The sequence below is a fragment of the Panthera leo genome, chromosome B2, assembly GCF_018350215.1.
Source record: "Panthera leo isolate Ple1 chromosome B2, P.leo_Ple1_pat1.1, whole genome shotgun sequence".
Classification (NCBI taxonomy): Eukaryota; Metazoa; Chordata; class Mammalia; order Carnivora; family Felidae; genus Panthera; species Panthera leo.
Window position 1 is genome coordinate 65,795,672 of NC_056683.1, and position 12,064 is coordinate 65,807,735.

The window sequence follows — 12,064 nt, forward strand, 5'->3', positions numbered from 1 at the left end:
CCATGTTCTGTATCTTGTGTCAAGGAAAAAAATCCCACTAGGTTGTTTCAAAACAGGTTGAGTTCTAAAAAAGAGGAAACCTAAAGTACTAGGCAGTGACTTGCTCCTATCCTGCTGAAATATAATGTCAAACACTGATCTTTTGTTTTTTAAGTTTTTATTTAAATTTCAGTTAGTCAACGTACAGCGAAGTATTAGTTTCAGCTGTACAGTATAATGATTCAACATTTCCATACAACCTCCGGTGCTCATCACAGCCAAGAGCGCTCCTAAATCCCCATTGCCTTTTTAGCCAATCTGCCCACCCTCTCCCTACTGGTAACCATCAGTTTGTTCTCAACAGTTAAGAGTCTGTTTCTTGGTTTGCCTCTCTTTGTTTTTCCTTTGCTCATTTGTTTTGTCTCTTAAATTCCACAAATGAGTGAAATCATATGGTATTTGTCTTTTTCTGACTGACATATCAGTTTGCTTTGCATAATATTCTCCTGCTCCGTCCACGTCGTGGCAAATGGCAAGATTTCATTCTTTTTATGGCTGAGTAATAGTCCATTGCATATATATACCACATCTTCTTTTCCTTTTTTTTTTTTTTTTTTTTCAGATCTGGGTTAGGTTTAGAGTTAAGGCCATGGTGAGGCTGTTTGCCTGGTATCCTGCAGTTTTGAGACCTCCCATAAGGTTAGGGTTAGGAGTTAGGAGCAGGGTTAGGGTTCGAATTAGAGTTAGGTTTAGGGTTAGGATTAGCATTAGTTTTTAGGAGTCATGGGTAGGGCTAGGGTTCAGGTTAGAGTTAGGTTTAAGGTTAGAGTATGTGCCTGGTAGCCTGCAGTTCAGAGACCTCTCCAGAGACTAAAACCCCATCCTTCTTCTCTGGTGAGAATACACATGGCAGCCATCCACCAGGCCGAGGCAAGGAAGGAATTTGGGCCTCTAAATACTCTTTAAATAGATATTCAGTTTAAACACTGATCTTAGTATGCTTTCTCTCCCAATGGCAAAAGCTAAAAGCGTACCCAAAGTAACTTACATTTATACTTCCAGGATCCACTCCCTCCAAAACCCAGCTTCTGGATTAAATAAACTGCTGCGTGCTCATCCTGCCTAGTTTTGATCCCTTTGGGAGAATTTTAATCTGTCAGGGAACCCAGAGTGACTCTCTTGCAAAGAAATACCTCTGGTCTTTTTGGCTTTCTCTGTCTCTTACCAAAAAGCCAAAAGAAAACATAAAATATCCAACCCAATATAGCTCTTCAGATACTTAGTCTAATTTCAGAGATCAGCGTGACTGATTATTTACTGCTATTTTTAGTTGGTCATTTAGTATCATTAGACATCGCTTTACTTGATGTTTGGGAATCACTGGGAAAGCAGAAATGAGTTATAAAAGATTTTGGTAAATGTTTGTGATGGCAAAGCAAATCATGGTTGATGAAAATGTGTACCCCTAGAAGATACTTAAATCTTATCTGTAATGGCACTCCCCCACCCCTGGCCAAAAAAAAAAAAAAAAAAGTGAAGTAAAACTTGGTTACTTCTCAACAGAACCCTCAAGCAACAAACCCTATAAGTAGGGGACCAACCTTCTTTTGTGCCCTGGGCTATCCCAGAGTATGCCTCTTGTCTCATCATAATTGTTCATTGTCACTCCCTGTCACTCCCTGTCTTTCTCAAAGTATCCCAGTATGGACAATTGTATGATCACACTACTCCAGGGGAACCTAGAAGACTTAGGTAATATTAAAGCCCAGAAAACCCAAGAATATGTAGTAAAATTATGCCTGAAGTCTTCAGTTAAAGGAACAGAAAGGACCTGAACAGCATTGTCCAATATAGTCACCAGTGGCCACATAAATCTAATTAAATTTGAATTAAAATTAAATAAAATTTAAAATTCAGTTCATCAGTGGCGCTATCCACTTTTAAAGTGCCCAAGAGCCACAAGTGGCTACTATACTAGGCACAGAAGATACAGTCCATCATCTTTGCAGAAAGTTTTACTGGACATGGCTGGCTAAGAAGTCACCTTGAAATTCTCTGCATTCATTCATTATACCCCTCAAACACCCTAATGTGAAGGTGGAGTAGTTCATCCACAGATTAGTGTGACTTGCGACAAGTACCATAAAAATCTTATCTAATGGGAACAGATTAGGTTTCCTAAAAGTCATACTTAACCCAATTTGTTCGTTTCCCAAGACCTTCCATAGCTTTCTGCTTTTGCCTCACACCCTATAAAAAGAATTGTGAGCTGAATGAAAGAAAATGAAATAGGTTTATTCCGCGAGCTAAGCACTTTAGTGGCAGCTTAAGACTTACTTTTGTACCATCCTCTTGAAACTTGCCTGATTTTTGTGAAGTCCTTTGCAGAATTCCCTTGCTTTTCAGAATCTTTTCTTGGTTCTTATTTTTAACAGGACTTTATTATTTACATGTATCTCCTTTTTGTGAATTTCTGAAGCTTTCTGCTTGCTACTTTGTGACACTCAAGGGGGATGTTTTTCTCTCCCATATCCAGATTCTGCTTACTGGGTTTTTAAAAACTCATTTCCAAGTTCCCCTTAAAATTCACGGATTCTCTAAAAACATAATAGCTACACCCAAGAGCTAATAACTTAATTGGAAATATTTGACTTACAGTAATACTTACTTTCTTAAAATACATGATTAAAAGACCAATCCATATAATCAGCAGTTCTGAAAAGGAGTCTGTTGGTATAAATCCCTAAATCTTATGCAAAACTGTCCTTTTCTTGAATTCAGCTAAATAAATAAGCTGAATAGCAGTTGACTGGAATGTCTTTGGCCAGAACATACCCATTTCTTACAGCTCACCTAAAGTGCTGTTTTATATGTATGTTGCTGATTGCAATTGTAAACCATCTATTATTCATCTCTAAAACAGCAACTTTGTTTTGGCATTTTCCTTGTTATTTCTCGATTGTTTGATTATTTACTATGAGTAGTTGAATATACCTTTTGTCCTCCAGTTGCTCTTACAATAATAATAGTTTTTCCTAAGAGCCAAATTAAAATTTAGATGTATAACAGAAAATATGTATTCCACTGCAAGGATGACAACATGGAAAGCAATGCTACTGCACCCACAAAGAGCAAAATAGGAGTTCTTGTTTGGGTTATTAATATTTATTGAGCATCTGCCATTTTCTAATTTGTAGTTATTTTTGAGAGTAAAGATTCTCTGAGATGACTAAAGCCACTGTCTTAACTTGTCTGGATTACATTCTCCAAATGCACTTGGAGACTTTTTTTCAATGAATGACATCACTTTTTATAGTAATAAACAATGGCTGTTCTTAGACATTTTCAAAATACATCTTAAAAGTCAGAACAATACTTAGTTTTGTGTAATCCCTCCAGGATTATCACAGATTATTCTCAAAATATTATTTAGTGGGAATGCACAAAGTTGCCAGAGATGTGTTTTAAACCCATAATGGGAGGGAAGATTATACTTACTTTTAACAAAAGTTCTGTATCCTGTTAATGATTTTTTTTATCTTGTTTATTATTTAATTCAAATAATGCTAAGTCTCTTTTCATTCTCTCATAGAAATTAGTTTCTAAATAGAAAGTTGACATTGGCAGGGAAATAAGCAGATTGGCAGGCAAACTGATAAACTCTTGAACTTTCTACACACTCACTTTTCATTATATCATGGTACATTCATCTGCTAGGGCCACCACAACAAAATACCACGGACTGGGTGGCTTAAACAACAGAAATTTATTTTCTCACAGTTCTGGAGGCTGGAAATGCAAGATCAAGATGTCAGCAGGGTTGTTTCCTCTGAGGCCTCTCTGGCTTGCAAGCAGATAGCACCTTCTCACTGTGTCTTCACATGGTCTTTCCTCTGTGCTCCCACATACCTGAGTCCAAATCTCCTCCTCTTATACTAGCCCCAGTCAGGGTGGATTAGGCCCTACCCTCATGGTCTCATTTCAACTTAATCACTTCTGTTATTAAAGTCCTGTCTTCAAATACAGTCACAATAATACAGGTACTAGGGGCTAGGGATTTAACATATGAAATTTGGGGGTACACAGTCCAGCCATAACACATGGCAAGATATCAGTTTTCCTATCACTGTTTAAAAAATATTTTCTCAGGCACAATACCAAAAAATTCCGATTAAAAGTAAACCCACAAATTACCTAGATATGTTCCCTCGCAATATCAAACATCTGGATATTTGAGAATATCTGAAGAGGTTGACTATTACCTTTCAAGCTTGTACTCGGCATTGTGTAAATACTATCTAAGTGAGAATCTTGTGTAATATTTCACACAAAAATTAAAATATGCCCATTATTTCAAAATAATAAATATAAATAAATAATACATAATAAATAAGTTTTTAAAGTTATATCCAATACAAGTCTATTTATAAAAGCGTTCTAGAATAGTAACTTTTATAATAATTTTTTAATTTGAGTTGAACACAATGCTACATTATTTTTAGGGTACAGTATAGTGATTCACCTTCTCTATATGCTTTGCTCACCCCAACTGTAGCTACCACCTGTCACCATACAACGCTATACACTATTATTGACCATATTCCCTATACTGTGCCCTTTATTCATGTGACTTATTCATTCCATAACTGGAAGCCTGTATCTCCTACTCCCCTTCACTCTTTTTGCCCAACCTCCCACCCCACTTACCTCTGGAAATCATCAATTTATTCTCTGTATTTGTAGGTCTGATTCTGCTTTTTATTTGTTTATTCATTTGTTTTGTTTTTTAGATTCCATATAGGAGTGAAATCATAGAGTATCTGTCTTTCTCGGTCTGATTTATTTCACTTAGCACTATACCGTCTAGGTTCATTTATATTGTCACAAATAGCAAGATATCATCCCTTTTATGGATACATAATATTCCATTATATACATAGCACATATTGTTTATCCATTCATCTTATGGTATTTCAATTTTTAATTTTCTGAGGACATCTATACCGTCTTCCACTGTGGCTGCACCAATTTACATTCCCACCAACAATGCATAAGGTTTCCTTTCTGTCCACATCCTCACCAACACTTGTTATTTCTTGTTTTTATTATTTTAGTTCTCAGAATAATAATTTTTAAAAATACAAGAGAAATGTTTGTATTTGTTTTCCTATACTGAACTGGCTAGATAAATTCTTAGATTTGCACACCTAGGCAACACAGAAGTGCTGTGTAGACGATTTATTAGGCAATCTGCAAATAAGCTCTGTCTGTTAAAATGATGCAATGCAAAGCTCACTTGCTTCTTACCTGCATTTTTTTCATAGAATTACTATAGCTAAGATCAAAGCCATTCTCAGTGAGATCTTCAACAACAACTGTTCTCTTGTCAGCTTGTCTTACACAACTATTTTGGTCAGTTGTCAAGAAATGAATCAGAATACCATACAACCTATTCTTCTTGTAAAGATAATCTAAACAACCCAATGGACATTACTCGGTATTCTGAACAGAAATGACCAAGAAGCTGTTGGTTATATCCTGTTCTTGACTTCTCTTAACATAATCACCACACCTGCTATGTTTGACTTGTACGCACCCTATTGTTTCTGAAGGTACAACCAGCCTTCTAGAAAACCAAATGAATAAAGTTTGGGAGGAAAACTCAAAGAATTCTTTAGTTGAAGCTGCAGCCAACTTTACCCTGGTGCCATTAGCTAATTCTATCCCCAGCCCCCACCCTCCTGAGAACTGCTCAGGAGAAGTGATCCAAGAAATGACAGCGTCTGTGTGAGCTTGGGCAACTCATGTCAGCTCTCTGTGCCTCGTTTCCTTGTTGGTGAAGTGAGGATGGTAATAGTATTGACCTTGTAGGGTTGTGGTGAGGATTAACTGAATTGACATTTGCAGAGCACTCAGAACCGTGCTGGGCACATGGAAGCACTACGTAAGAGCTATTTTAACCTACAAGTGTCCGGGCTCCTTACTGTCTTCCCAGCATGCTGCCTACTCTGCCCATCCTCCACTCAGGCCAGACAGATTCCCATGTATATCATGGGAGAGGAGCACTTCTTTCTCTCTTCTGAGGGGTGCTCCCAACTTCCAAATGTTTGTAGCCTTGCCTGCCTGCACCTCCTTCCCCAGGAAGCACTTGCTGTTACCCCTTGCAGGTATGTCCTCACCACCTATGCTGAGGAATCACTCAGAGTAACGCCACTCAGGGCTGAAAGGGCATTTTTTCCACGCAACCATGAGGCAATGTTCCAGGTAGATTTCTCCCCCTTCCTCCTCTGGATGAGCTTGCTGCCTTCCCAGGCACCCTCCCAAGAAAAGCACTGTGAAAGGGAGAAGTTATTTCTCCTTTTCCTCCCCTGCCCTCACAGAGGCCTGACTATAAACTCTTTAGTTCCTCCCAAAGGATCCTACACTCTAAAAAAAAAAAAAAAAAAAAAAATGGTAGAGCTTCTACTTTGCACCAGACACCAGGATAGACATTAACAAGAAAAATGGATTCCTGCTTAGAGTTTTGAAGGGCTGACAGAAAAGTACAGAGTCAATTATGATGCAGAGCAACATATTGCTACAATAATAGAAGTCCAGGATATTTGGGCACAAAGAATGTTGGCACTTATGTGCGAGGTGGCATTCGGGAAGTCTTTCTGGAAGAAGGGGTTTTCTAGCAGAGATCTGGTGACTTGGTAGGTACCAGCCAGGCTATTGTAAAGGGTGTGAGTTTAGCAGAGGGAACTGCAGTTGCCGAGAACCAGATCTGAAGATGGCATTAGAAAGTATATGTGCTGCTCTCAACAATAGCCAAATTGTGGAAAGAGCCTAAATGTCCATCAACTGATGAATGGATAAAGAAATTGTGGTTTATATACACAATGGAATACTACGTGGCAGTGAGAAAGAATGAAATATGGCCTTTTGTAGCAACGTGGATGGAACTGGAGAGTGTGATGCTAAGTGAAATAAGCCATACAGAGAAAGACAGATACCATATGGTTTCACTCTTATGTGGATCTTGAGAAACTTAACAGAAACCCATGGGGGAGGGGAAGGAAAAAAAAAAAAAAAGAGGTTAGAGTGGGAGAGAGCCAAAGCATAAGAGACTCTTAAAAACTGAGAACAAACTGAGGGTTGATGGGGGGTGGGAGGGAGGGGAGGGTGGGGGATGGGTATTGAGGAGGGCACCTTTTGGGATGAGCACTGGGTGTTGTATGGAAACCAATTTGACAATAAATTTCATATATTGAAAAAAAAAAAAAGAAAGTATATGTGCTGGTAGGGGGTAGAGAACATAGGGAGGAGAGGTCAGACTCAAGGGAGGAACAGGAACTGTTATAACAAGCAGGAAGGCATGGAGGCTAAGTACAGACGTAACTTTGTCAGACTGGTGTTTTATTCTAATACTTAGAACAATGACTAACCACAGTGCAAGGAACAGATTGGAAAGAGGGGACCATTGTTGTTACAATACCTGGATCTGCTGGGAGCCCGAGCCAGCCAGTCGTGAAGGATGGATTCCAGAGCTCTTTGGACAGGAGACAATGACAGGATTGGAGATTTACTGTTGAAGAAGACGGAGTGAAAGAGCAGGAGGAATCAGGATGGTACATCCGGGGGGCTAGTCACACAGAGGCTGGCTTGTGGGAAGATGGTGCGTTGTTGCAACTGTTGAGTTTGCACAGTTACGGCGGGGCCCCTCAGGCAGATGAAGCCCTGGATCTGAAGTCCCAGAGAAAAATCTGGAATGGGAGCAAACTTCGTAGTCATCAGCACAGACATAGATGTTTTGCAGAAGTGTCATCCCAAGGAGAGTATGGGAGTAAAGACAGAAGACGGTCACCACAGAAGTTAAGGCTCACAAACCTGCAGGGAGCTGCAAAAGGAAGAAGGCTCAGGTGAAGACTAATGAGGAAGCCAGACTGAGGGAAACTGGTGGGGGGGGGGGGGTGGCAGAGGAAGGGCTAGCAGACAATGCCTAGGAGCAGGAGGCCAGGTCCACTGTGTTCAGTGCTGCTAAGAGGTCAAGATGATAAAGTGTGAGAAAGTCATTTGGAAGTGGCAACCAGGAGGTCATCAGTGACTTTGGGAAAAAAAATTCAATAGTGGCAAAAGGGTTGGAAGCCAGACTGTAAGCAAAACATTTTTTAGAATTATCTATCAGAATCTTTCATTCTAATAAGAACCTAGATAAAATGTCAAGAATTTCTTTGCAACTAGCAAAGACTCATCAACTCTTCTAAAATTGCTCATATCTGATCAGCAAAGAGAAGACCCATGATGATTTGTCAGAGTCTCTCAAGTGATTATGCAAATCAGGCCTCTCTGGAACCCTGGGTTGGGTGACAAGGTTTTCCAGTTTTCTTGCCCTTGCATTCTTCCTATTTTGAAAGGCAGCTCAGAACCATTCTCTTGACCATCCCCTAAAATGCATTCTCATCTTTGAATCCTTCTTAAATCTCACTCCATCCTTCAGACAAGAACACTCCACAAATAGAGAAGAAGAGGCACATGTTTGCCGTTGTGGGTTTTTGTTAAATCTACAAGCTGTTTAATCATCACCAGTTCTTAATTTTGCTGATAGCATCTCTGCTATTTTAGCAGAGGTGATGAGTCTTTGTTTGCAAGTCACTGTTAAGACATTCTTGTCAGCCAAGTCTCTGGCATGTTACAGTAAAGGACGCTGTTAGAAGAACATTTTAGGGATCATTTAGCACGTATTTTTAAAATCAGCTAATATATTCCCTGGAATATTCTTTTTGTTTGTTTCTGTTTTAAAGATAATTGCCTGTGGCCACATTTCGCTCTGAGGCTGCATTAAACTAGTGTTTTCACTGAAGACACACTTACTTTACAGCCTCTAATTTCTAACCTTTTATTTGGTTATAATTTAAACTGAAACTCCCATTCATTGCTATGACTAAAAATATTCAAGAGCAATCAACATGTATGGGTACTTTATTTATTTACTTATTCACTTCATATTTTAAAGTTTATGCAGAATTTTATACTCCTGGGAAAACAAAATTCCCAAATTTAGTTACTGGATCAGTGCTCACAAAATCCTAAGAGGAGAGTTAACCATTTGCAGACTTGTGTGAATCTAGAAGTTCTTGCTTGAGTTCTACTATTCTTAACCCCTTTAAAAAAAAAAAAATGTGTAGGAGAGTCTACCAAATCCTGAATATAAAGCATAATAATAACAAGCATTAGAAAAACAACTCTACATCCAGTGTGGCAGCAGTGTGGCCACAGAACTGGTCCTGTGGCTGATCCCTAAGTCAGCCACATGGGGTACCTGACTGCCCCTGCAGTGAGGACATCTGATAGACTGTGTAGAAGTGCTGGTCAGTCCATCCAGGAACTCCTGAGGCTCTTTCCCTGGCTAGTAGCCTGATCTAAGATGAAAGAAGGGTAAAGGAGTTTGGGATATATAATTCTATAACTAATGTTGAAAGGTTTTCAGAGTCTAATGTGTACACAAATGTAAATCTGCATTATTAAATCATGTTTATGTATTAACAAAGAAGGAACATTAATAAATCATCCAAACAGGTAACACATATGCCTTTAATAAGTGACCCAAAATTTCAGGTTCCACAAACTTAGTTATCGTGGCAAACTTGCTCCATGATCAACATCATCCCCTGACCAATCTCTGAAAGGCAAAAGAGGTTGCTGTGGGGAAGTTTCAGTAATTAGAAGGCCCTGTATCACTTCAAGAATGAGTCCAAGGACTCTTACTTTTAAGGCAGATGGATGCTGTATTTCTTGTGAAGAGTCAGAAGTCATGGGGTAGAATCATCCAAACTGGGAAAGAGAGGGATATGGAATGCATATCAGTACAGTAAGTCAATCCAACTGGTCAACATCAGGTAAGAAAAGGGGTCAGCAGGAGAAACACACATCTATGCCAAAAATATAAGATCTGGAAACATAAGGGGCCATTTGTGCAGCCTGGACACATTCGGTAATATAGGGTGCCTGGGTGGCTCAGTCGGGTAAGTGTCTGACTTCAGCTCAGGTCATGATCTCACTGTTCGTGGGTTCGAGTCCTCCCTCCATCAGGCTCTGTGCCGACAGCTCAGACCTTGGAGACTGGAGCCTGCTTTGGATTCTGTGTCTCCCTCTCTCTCTGCACCTTTCTCTCTCTCTCTCTCTCTCTCTCTCTCTCTCTCTCTCTCAAAAATAAACATTAAAACAATTTTTTTAAGACAGTCTCTTTAACAAATGGTGCTGGGAGAACTGGACAGCAACATGCAGAAGGTTGAAACTAGACCACTTTCTCACACCATTCACAAAAATAAACTCAAAATGGATAAAGGACCTGAATGTGAGACAGGAAACCATCAAAACCTTAGAGGAGAAAGCAGGAAAAGACCTCTCTGACCTCAGCCGTAGCAATCTCTTACTCGGCACATCCCCAAAGGCAAGGGAATTAAAAGCAAAAGTGAATTCCTGGGACCTTATGAAGATAAAAAGCTTCTGCACAGCAAAGGAAACAACCAACAAAACTAAAAGGCAACCAATGGAATGGGAAAAGATATTTGCAAATGACACATCGGACAAAGGGCTAGTATCCAAAATCTATAAAGAGCTCATCAAACTCCACACCCGAAAAACAAATAACCCAGTGAAGAAATGGGCAGAAAACATGAATAGACACTTCTCTAAAGAAGACATCCGGATGGCCAACAGGCACATGAAAAGATGTTCAACGTCGCTCCTTATCAGGGAAATACAAATCAAAACCACACTCAGATACCACCTCACGCCAGTCAGAGTGGCCAAAATGAAGAAATCAGGAGACTATAGATGCTGGAGAGGATGTGGAGAAACAGGAACCCTCTTGCACTGTTGGTGGGAATGCAAATTGGTGCAGCCGCTCTGGAAAGCAGTGTGGAGGTTCCTCAGAAAATTAAAAATAGACCTACCCTATGACCCAGCAATAGCACTGCTAGGAATTTATCCAAGGGATACAGGAGTACTGATGCATAGGGGCACCTGTACCCCAATGTTTATAGCGGCACTCTCAACAATAGCCAAATTATGGAAAGAGCCTAAATGTCCATCAACTGATGAATGGATAAAGAAATTGTGGTTTATATACACAATGGAATACTACGTGGCAATGAGAAAGAATGAAATATGGCCTTTTGTAGCAACATGGATGGAACTGGAGAGTGTGATGCTAAGTGAAATAAGCCATACAGAGAAAGACAGATACCATATGGTTTCACTCTTATGTGGATCCTGAGAAACATAACAGAAACCCATGGGGGAGGGGAAGGAAAAAAAAAAAAAAGAGGTTAGAGTGGGAGAGAGCCAAAGCATTAGAGACTGTTAAAAACTGAGAACAAACTGAGGGTTGATGGGGGGTGGGAGGGAGGGCAGGGTGGGAGGGAGGGCAGGGTGGGTGATGGGTATTGAGGAGGGCACCTTTTGGGATGAGCACTGGGTGTTGTATGGAAACCAATTTGACAGTAAATTTCATATATTAAAAAATAAAATTAAAAAAAAAATAAAAAAAAAAAAAAATAAAAAAAAAAAAACAATTTTTTTAAAGAAAATAAAAATTTGGTAATATAATCCCCAGAGGTGGAGGTACAAAGGGTAAGGGACTGTCACGTCCTGAAATTGCTTCCTATCACTAATACTAATCTGAGTTAGCACTCCTGCTGGCCTGAACCTCCCACCACCTTGCTCTCACACACAGTCTGCCCTACCAGACACGAAGTGCTCAAGCAGCAGGATTTATTTTCTTCATCACTGTGTGCCTGGCATCCAGCACAGAGCCTGGCATGTGGTGGGCACTCAATAAATGTCTGATAGGTGAGTGATAGAATCCATGAGTGAATTCTTAAATCCCACGCATCAGACACGCTTGTGGCATCACTCAGGGAAGCGGCCACACTGAGCTCATGTAAAGAGCTTCTGGCTCTGAACAAATGAGGCTCTTGGATCCTGTCAGAGCTCCCGGCCACAGGGGCTGCTGCCTCCACCAGGACTGGAGAGAGAAGAAACTGGAGACAGATAATCACTGGAGCCTCCTTCACCTCTGCCAGCTCCTTTCCAGCAGAGG

At 40.0% G+C, this 12,064-nt stretch overlaps 1 protein-coding gene across 1 annotated transcript in view; it reads left to right on the plus strand.

Annotated features, from left to right (window-relative positions):
- The window catches only part of KCNQ5 (potassium voltage-gated channel subfamily Q member 5), a 515,760-nt gene that overhangs the window by 487,601 nt on the left and 16,095 nt on the right, over nucleotides 1-12,064 (plus strand). The gene's annotated exons all lie outside the window — the stretch shown is intronic.